The sequence below is a fragment of the Lepidochelys kempii genome, chromosome 8 (assembly GCF_965140265.1).
Source record: "Lepidochelys kempii isolate rLepKem1 chromosome 8, rLepKem1.hap2, whole genome shotgun sequence".
In the NCBI taxonomy this organism is placed as follows: Eukaryota; Metazoa; Chordata; order Testudines; family Cheloniidae; genus Lepidochelys; species Lepidochelys kempii.
In genome coordinates this window covers 14906830-14916318 of record NC_133263.1, presented here as the reverse complement: position 1 = coordinate 14916318, position 9489 = coordinate 14906830, and the positions used below count along the sequence as shown (strand labels likewise).

The 9489-nt window shown below is 48.5% G+C and overlaps 1 protein-coding gene across 10 annotated transcripts in view; it reads left to right on the top strand.

Annotated features, from left to right (window-relative positions):
• The first annotated feature begins 2395 nt into the window (after positions 1-2395).
• The window catches only part of P4HA2 (prolyl 4-hydroxylase subunit alpha 2), a 55449-nt gene continuing 48355 nt past the window's right edge, over positions 2396-9489 (top strand). For 6 of the 10 annotated variants that reach the window (XR_012160225.1, XR_012160224.1, XM_073355642.1 and 3 more), the window contains exons 1-2: positions 2396-2469; positions 3112-3308. The gene's annotated coding sequence lies outside the window, so the exon portion shown is untranslated. Of the gene's footprint in view, positions 2470-2493; positions 2649-3111; positions 3309-4545; positions 4659-9489 lie in introns of those variants that run through there. The other 4 variants (XM_073355635.1, XM_073355636.1, XM_073355637.1 and 1 more) reach the window with 4 other exon arrangements.

Below are 9489 nucleotides of genomic sequence, written 5' to 3'. Positions count from 1 at the left end.
CATGCTTGTTACAATTCCATTTTCTCTTTACAGTTCACTTTTAACTAGAGATGAATCCAAAACTAGGACACAGAATCCAAACCATTCACAAACATGAGGAAGATCAGATCTTGATCCAGATTTCAGCTTCACAGCTCAGGTTTACTTTTATGATGGGCCAGTTGAGAACTCCCAATACTCTTGTGAAGAGGGCTTGGGTTTGGATCTGAAGTTTAGGAACTTGGATCAAAGCTTCACAACTGACCCATTTTTTTCTATTAACATTACAAAGTTTAATAGTGTGACTCTCCAGGTCTTAATTATTATTATTTATTATAATATATTCAGACATTAAGGCCCCAATCCAGCAGACTCTTAACCATCTGCTTAATTATAAGCATGGGAAGAGTCCCATTTAAATCAATGTAACTGCTCAAGCGCTTGGATTTAAGCACATATTTAAGTACTCTGCTGGATTAGGGCCTTTAGAAAAAATGAAATGAAATATCATTGTCACTGTTTCAGAATAACTGCACTTGTATTTCCCCTCTGTAGTCCACTCCTGGAGTGCTCAGTCAGGTCTCGGGACACTTGTCTCTAGGTAGAGACCCTTGTCTCACTTCTTTCTGATTGGGTGTTTTAAGGCTGCGTAGACCCCTGCCTTACATTGGAATACCCCCTGCAAGCCCCTATGCATTGCTTTCTCTCTGAAGACTATCAACAGTATATTACCAGCAGTTACACATTACCACACAGCTATTTCGAAGCATGTACACTTATTTATAAGGCAAAAGCATTATAGAGAAAACATTTTGTAAAAAAGTTCCCACATGCTTGCTAAGGGCTTACCAGAGGTCACTTCTAACTCCAACCTAGGGCTCTGGTAGGTGTCAGTCTTTCCAACTCTTCAGCAAGAGTTGGGATCCTCCTCAGACCCACAGTTCTGCCAGTTTGCTGAATCAAAAGGAAAACCACCACCAGTCTGCTTAAACTCAGTCTTTCATACCCAAATCCCATTTTTTGTCTGTTGGTCTCTGTAAAACCTAGTTTGAACCAGTCAATGCGAACCACCCCAAGTAGTGGTACCTCTTCAGGGTCGTTTACAGTTTCTGTGACTTGCCTTAATCATCCCCTACACACACTGTTTTTAGTTCCTGGAGGAGCTGTAGTCACCCTTCCCCAGACACAGAACACAATCATACATAAATCATTCATCAATTTTAATATAATGGTCCTCAAAGATACTGCATGGGGTTGCAATATCTGTCACAATAAGGTCAAGATAAACAACTCAGATGAGGACAAATTGGAGAAAGACCAAAGTAGAGCAACAAAAAAGATAAACTGATCAGAAAATATGATCTAAGAGGAAAGGTTTAAAAAACCTAAGTTTGGAAGAGAAAACCCAGTTTTGTGAAAAGGAAAGGGAAGGAGGACCTGATAACAGCCTTCAAATATGTTAAAGGATGTCACTAAGACCACGGAGATCAATTGTTTTCCATGTCCCCTGAAGGTAGGACAAGAAATAATCTGTTAAATCTGCAGCAAGGGAGATTTAGGTTAGAAATTAGGAAAAAGGTTCTAACTATAAGTATAGTTAAGCACTGGAACACGTTACCAAGGGAGGCTGTGGAATCTCCATCGTTGGTGGTTTTCAAGAACGGGTTAGACACCTGTCAGGGATGGTGTCGGCATTCTTGGTCCTGCCTCAGTGCAGGGGATGGACTAGATGACCTCTGGAGGTCTCTTCCAGCCAGCCCTATGCTTCTATGATGCTATGAATCCCCTGTATGTCCCTGGACTTTTCATTTCAGGGCACAACACCGAGAGAAACAAACACATTGGAATTTAATAGGGAGGAAACCAAGAGAGTGCTCTAGAAAGAGCTTTACACACCCTTACAGAAATTTCAGAGTAGCAGCCGTGTTAGTCTGTATTCGGAAAAAGAAAAGGAGGACTTGTGGCACCTTAGAGACTAACCAATTTATTTGAGCATAAGCTTTCCTGAGCTACAGCTCACTTCATCGGATGCTGAGCTGTAGCTCACAAAAGCTCATGCTCAAATAAATTGGTTAGTCTCTCAGGTGCCACAAGTACTCCTTTTCTTTTTGCTTACAGAAATTAATAGTGAAGGGAGGGGGGGGCGGTAATAATTCCAGGGAAGGGATCTTCGCCTCTTTTACATTCTATGGGGATTTCCCCTAAGCACAGGCTGCAGGCGGGGCAGAGCAGACATGAGTTGTTCCATTGAGCTGCTCCTCAAGCCTTGCCTGTTTCCCAGTGCAGGGCCCGGTCAGGACTCCTCTTCCACCGCCGGCCGGCGTCTCCCGGTGGTTCCGGGGCTGCAGCTATTCCAAGCATTACGGTCCCGTCTGGAGGCTGGGCCGGGAGAGGCGGGGGCAGGCCGTGCCGGGGAGGAGGCGGAGCGGGGGCTGCCGCTGGAGGTGCCGCGGCCGTTCTGGAAGGCAGGGCGCGGGCGGCGCGTGGCCGGTGAGCGGGGGGCGCTGGGCACCGGGCACCGGGCGCGCGCCAGGCACAGGGGCGGGCAGAGGCCCGCGCGGCCGGGGCTGTTGCTAACTTTCGGGGGTTCCCGGGCGCCGGCCGCTGCCCGGGGCGTCTCAGCCCTGCCCGGCCTGGCAGGAGAAACGTGGAGCCACCGGCGAGATCTGGTGGGAAAGCGGCGCGTATCCGTGCGGCGGGGGGTGGGGAGGAGCCCCTAGGGAGCCGCGGGGGGGGGGGAGCGAGCTCCGGCCTCGCCCGGGGCAGGGGCTGCCCCGTGCAAACTCCCCTCTGCCTGGTGTTCGTAGGGGCATTGGTCGCGCAGACACCCCCCACCGCGCCCCAGCAGCCACCCCAGCAGGAGACACCCCCCCTCCGCTGGCTCTGCGGGATGGAGGGGGCACCAGGGGGGTGGGGGACTGGAAGGGTGGCGACCCTTGCCCAGGCAGGGGTGTTGCGGGGAAGAGTGGAACTCCCTGGGCAGGGCACCCCAGGGCAAGGTGGGGTGGGAGCTAAAAACGAGAGACCCCTCTCAGGGACCAGGGGGCCTGCCCCATGGAGGTGTCAAGGTGGGGAGGGTAGAAGAGAATTGTCTCCTTGTACTCCCCAGGCTGAATCCCCCTTCTCCCCCAGTTAGGCGTGGTTCCTTCCCTCCTCCGAGGGAAAATTCAGGAAAGCCGGCTTGTGCCAGCTCCCGTGGATGGGACAGACACACCAGCGAGCAGCCCGCACGTCTGCACTGCACTTCAGGCGTGTTGGGACATAGGAATTGTCCCACCGGCTTAGACCCGCGGTCTCTGACAGGGGCCAGAACCAGACAGGGGTGGCAGGTTTGTAGAAATTTTGGTGGTGCCCAGAATCCGCCCCCCACAAACTCCGTCCCCCCACCTGCCTAAGGCTCGGGGAGGGGGTTTGGGTGGGGGGAGGAAGTCTGGGGTGCAGGCTCTGGGATGGAGTTTGGTTGCTGGGTGCAGGCTCCGGGGTGAGGGGTGCAGGAGGGGGTGAGGGGTGCAGGCTCTGGGCTGGAGTTTGGGTGTAGGCTCTGGGCTGGGCAAGGGGGTGGGGGTGCAGGAGGGAGTGAGGGGTGCAGGCTCTGGGCTGGAGTTTGGGTGTAGGCTCTGGGCTGGGCAAGGGGGAGGGGGTGCAGGAGGGAGTGAGGGGTGCAGGCTCTGGGATGGAGTTTGGGGATGGAAGGGGGTGCGGAGGGAGGGGGTGAGGGTTGTGTGGTGGGGTTAGGGATGAGGGGTTTGGGGTGAGGCTGGGGATGGGGTTCATGATGCAGGAGGGGGCTCAGGGCTGGGACAGTGGGTTAGGGTGCAGGGGGATGAGTGCTCTGGCTGGGGATGAAGGGTTTGGGAGGGGCTCAGGCCTAGGGCAGAGGGTAGGGTGTGGGTGGGGTGAGGGGTTTGGGGTGTTGGAGAGGCTCAGGGCTGGGGCAGAGGTTTGGGGTATGGGGGGGCTGAGGGCTCTGCCTGCGGGTGTGGGCTCTGGGGTGGGGCAGGGCTGGGGATGAGTTTGGGGTGCAGGCAGGCTGTCCCGGAGCTGGGACCAGAAAGGAGGACTCCCCTCAGCCCTCTCCCCACCGGCAGCAGTGAGCTCTGGGGGAGGGGCCCCCCTCTCCCCTCCCCGGCAGCACATTCACCTCACACCATTATCACAGTACATGCTCCTAGAGCCCCTCTCAGGCCCAGGAAGCCCCCTTGCCTCCCCTGTGGTGGGTGCTGGGGTGGGGGGGCTGTCATCACATGTGCGCCTCCTCCCCTGCTGCTGCCCATCACTGTAGCCTCACTGGGGGGTGGGGGATGGGGCTGCCCCTTGCCCAGTGTGGGCCAGGAGCAGTGACTGCAGGCAGGGGGGCCCCCTGTGCTGGTGGAGGGTCCTGCCGGAAGAAGGAAGGGTCTGATGCAGAAGGGCAGGGCAGGCTGGTGAGGGGCACTAGGACCCTGCGGTGGCCGTTCATACCAGGAGCCAGCGGAGCAGAGTCAGCGTGGAGCTGCAAGGGAGAGGCAGGGATGCTCTGGGACCCAGGGGAGGCGCACGGGGGCAGAAAGTGGGGCTGGGAGACACTCGGGGGAGGCAGCAGGCGGGGCCGGGGGAGAGACCCGGCCCCAAACATTGGTGGAGCCGGGCACCATGGGCCCATACAACTCGCTGCCCTGGAACCAGATGCTTCAAAAGAAGTAAGCCCTAATAGTTAGAGATTGGCGTTAAGCCATGAAGCCTGCGGTTTTGTATTTCTTCCTAAATTTTGTTTGCATCAACTGTTCTATGTCTGGTTATTCTTGTTATCCTTATAGATTTCCAGGGCCTCTTTGAATGTTAGTAAGTTCATGGCTTCAGTGATGTCCTGTGGCAGTGAATTCCACAGTCTAATTATGGGATAAGTAAAGAAGTATTTCCTTGTAGCAAATTCCAAATTGATAACTTTTAATTTCATTCACAGTCCCCTGGCTCTTGTGAGGTAGTAGATAGATGAACAAGAGGTTCCAGTCTCCTTTCTCTAGACCATTCATTATTTTGTATACTTAGATCAGGCCCTGTTTATCTGTTGTCTTACTAAGGTAATCATCCAAATATCTTCAATTTCTCTTCATAGAAGAGTTTTCATTGTTTTTACCTGCATCCCTGCTCTCTGTAATATCCTTTTTGAGATGGGGTGCCCACTACAGCATGCTGTATTCCAGATGAGGTTGCACATTGTATATATACATTTTATAACGGCGTGATCTAGGAATGGTCTAGATAATGCTGCCACAAGTGCAGGGCTGGACTAGATAACCTCTTGAGGTCCCTTCCAGTTCTGTGATTCTGTGATCACATTTTTGTATTATTCTCCATCCCAGTCCTTATGCCTTAGGAGTTTTCTCTGGGGTTGATGGATGGAATTTTCCAGAGCCTGTCCTACAACAGGCAGTTTGGAGCCAGTCCCACTTCTGGACTCAGGGGGCAATGGTCTGCCATTGCTTCCATGGAAGATTTCTAAAGGATGGGGTAGAGACAGGTGCGCAAAGAAAGAAGATGGGGAGCAGCTGTGTTGATTCCAACTTTCCGTAAAAAAAAAAAAAAATTAGGGTGACCTGTAAATTTCTCAGGGTGTTGAAGGGTCCTGTTGTCTGACATTCAGTCTAGCGAAGGGGATAACATGAAGGGATAACATGAAGCAATGTCTGGAATTTAAAAAAATTACATTTTTTTCACCAGTGAGTTAATCATTGGAACAGCTTCCTAAAGGATGTGGTAAATTCTCCATCACTTGGAGTTTTTAAATCATGACTGCCTGTCTTTCTGAAAGGTATATTCTAGTTCATCTACAAGCTGCTCGTCTCACTAATGAACTGGTGGGTGAATGTCTGAGCAGTGTTATATAGGATGGTCATAATAATACCTTCTGGCCTTTAAAGTCTGTCACCTCTGTACGTCCTAAGCCAGGATGATTTTCAGGTTAGCTAGAAACAGACAAACTACTAGTAAATCACAGATTCAAAATGTCATTCAAAACAAATTTCCTGTAAATCATCCCCACCACCATAAAGTGTGGGGCCTGATTCTCCCATCCTTGGCGCTCTGTGTCACCACTTACACCAATGCAAAAACAGTGGGAGACATTTCCAGATCAGAAGAGTTGCACTTTGCACAGATATCTTTGACATAAAGTGGCAGGCAGTAGAGAATCAGAGATAACCTAAGAAAGAAAGGACATGTCCATGTACAAGCTTGCACTGGCTTAGTTAAACTGGTACAAGCCTCTGTGTGGGCACTTCTTATTTTGTTTTAGCCTAAACCAGTTCCTAGCTATAAGTTAAACGGAAATAAGTCTGGCTTAAACAGAAATAAGTGTCTACTACAGGGGTTTGCACTTGTTTTAACTAAATCTGTTTAAGTTAAACTGGTTCAAATGGTGTGTGTGTAGACAAGACCTCAGATTTGTCCTCTCCCTATCTGTTTTATTCTCTTCTCCTTACCTCTCCCTATTCTATTCTCTCTCTTTTTCGCTCTCCTGTCTGTGACATCTACCATTAGTTTCTTCTTCACTTCTCTTTCTCCCTGCCCTCATGGTTCTCCCTGGGTTGGAAGCCAGCCCAAGGGTCCAGCTCACTCTCTTGTCTGTAAGCCTCCTTGCTCCCCATGCTGTGCTGCCAGAGTGAGCGATGAATGGAAGTTCCTGAGCTGGAACTCCACTTGTGTAAGAAAGCAGGGGCAGTTGACAAGGCCGTCTTTGTGAGGGCCCCTCAGTTTTGGAACCTGCTCTGAAATGGTCCTCCTTTATCAACCTGCAGGACTGTGAGGCCCATTTGTTTCCCAGACCTGAGAGGGTTTGGGAGGACTCTGATAGGGGTTGATAATAATTTTTCAGCTGCTGGGTTATCTTTATTAAATATGTTTGTAATTGGGTGGAAGGAGTCCCTGGAATAGTTTACTTGTAGTCCTGTATTATTGAAATGTTCTGAGGAGGGCCTACAGCAAAGAGTGGGCTCTCCTTATTATAGAACAAGTGTCTAAATCCAGTTTTATAACTTCGGGTGCTGAGATGGTTTGAGAGTGCATGAGTGAAGGAGGGAAACTGTAGGTGTCACCACCACATGGAAGTTAGTTGCCAGCTCAGCATCTGGCCATAGGGGGAACTTTCCACCCAAATACCCCCACATTCCAAAGAGGAGGAGGGGAGAGAGGAGTAGTGTGATAGGAGGCTCTCCTATCACACCCATTCTGAACACTGAACCATGGCACAGATCTCTGCAACGTGAGTTAAAGGAGTAACACTGTTAGCTAGTAGCAGTAGTAGGCTATCTTCTATTTGGAATAGTGTGTCGAAAATGTTTGAGCAGTGAAAGATGAAAGGCTATCTGCTGTCCAAGCCTAGAAACAGTGCTCCCCCAGCTGCTATTGTGAGCAATGGTATCAGTAAGAGGCAAATCAGATAGCCTGAATATTTGGATTTCTGAATGCAGTGGCGAGTCAGCCAGTTCAGGACACTTTTTACTTGGGTTTCATATCCTTGCTAGTTAATCCCCCACATTATCAGACCTGAAGGTTCAGTCCTCCAAATAGGCTTTGACACAAAACATTTCCCATAATAAAACTCCTGATTGCTTCACTTTATAGGTGCACTGGGAGGATAGAAATAAGCTGAAAAGGACCCCACAACCACCAATTCCCGCAGCTGTGTGACACTGAACAGGAAACAATCCCTCTTGTGTACATAGTACTTGACAGGCAGAGGTCCTTGGCTGCTGTAAATCAGCATAGCACTGAAGTTAATGGATGAAGGTCTGGCCTTTTGCTTACTCCTTAACTTCTTTAACTTTATTTTGCTGCAGCCCTAACTCAAATATATGCATCATTGAAAATTTGGGCCTTTATTTCCCACAAGTATTAAAGGAGTTAATAGTCAAGGGTAACATATGGGGTATTAGTCCAAAGAATTTTCCATTTTTAGACTTGTTTACATAAGACAACTGTTACATTTATATTTGCCACACTGTTCGTGATGGCAGATTTCTAAGGAGTAAAATATAAACATGTAGATAGGTTTTATTTTCTGTGACTGGTTCAGTGTATGGAGTTTTATATTTGTTGGAAAGTAGGATGCTGCCATGCCAGAGTAGGCTCGGACTCTGTGCCATCCAGAAAGAGTCTTTCTTTTTCTTGCTTTATCCTCCTGATAGCAGGGGAAAGAAAAATAAATGCTTCCTGATATGTTTTAAATTAACCTTTTCTGAACACTTAATGCAGTTTCAAATGACCTTTTATTTTGAACGTTCCCAGAGAATTTGGAAGTTTATATGAGAGATTTTGATCCATTAAAATTATGGGCTATGTTCAGGAACACAGGTACACTTCAGGATTGAAAAGACTTGGCATATTGCAACAGGGGTTGAAAACATGTAGTTTGGTCAACAACCTCCCCACTTATGGTATAGCTTGTCTGGGGCATTTAACACTCTGCAGACTATTGAGTTTAATATGAGATGAGCTTGCTGTTATCTCAGGGGAAATGATGGGCAGGACTACTGCTCCTAAGATTGGTGTGACTTCTCTCTCTTTTTTTTACTGCCAGGAATTAAATATTTTTTCAGCTATGATTTAAAGGAGCTATCAGAAGTTAATCCAGCTGTTGACATTTCTTAAGGTTACATAACTACGGATATCACAAGTTTTAGACTGAAGGAAGCCAATGGAAATTTGAATAAAGACAGTCAATATCAGTGCATGCAAAGAAACAGCATTTTTCTTTGGTCTGTTTTGGAGAAACAAAGGCAAGCAAGTTGTTGGGCATGTAGTTTTTAATTATTTGCAGATGCACATTAGAGGCTTTGGCAAGGAAGCTGGTGATGCAGGCATGTGGAGACGAGTGTGATGCCTTTGATGAAAAGGAAGAGTCAGCCAGAAAATAGTTATCTCTAGGGGATGGGCGCGGGAAGGATCCATCAGTACAGAGGCAGATGACATCAAGAGCCAACAAGACCCCATTTTTGTTAACGAGTGCTGCCTGCGTGCAGCTGTATGATCTCATGCTATGAACTGCCTCAATAGAGGGTTCTAAAGTACAGCCTGGTGGCTAGAGTTCTGCACTGTGGTGTGATAAATCCAGACTCAGTTTCCATTGCTACGGGCAAATTTACAATTGGCCCAGGCAAGTGTAGGTCTCCTGAGTACATCTGAATTACAGCAGTAATGAATTGCAAGATTCCTAGGCTCACCTTATAGCCTTAAGGACCACCCCCTGGATGGAGATCATAATAGTAATGAGGGTTTCTGTGTGCTATCTAATCTGCTGGCAATTAGTGCATATGATAGCAAAGTTGTAATTTAAAGAAGATGCTTCATATGGTTTGGTCTAGTTTGCAGATGGTTTTCAGCTGACCTCATTAAAATCCTGCTAAGTGGAGTATTTTGTGATTGCTTTCCTTTTTGATCTTTCTAACCATAGTATACTCACCTTCCAACATCCTAAAATCCTAATTATGATTCAGCACAGCCCTTGGCGTTTGGCCGCGTGGGGGACATTTA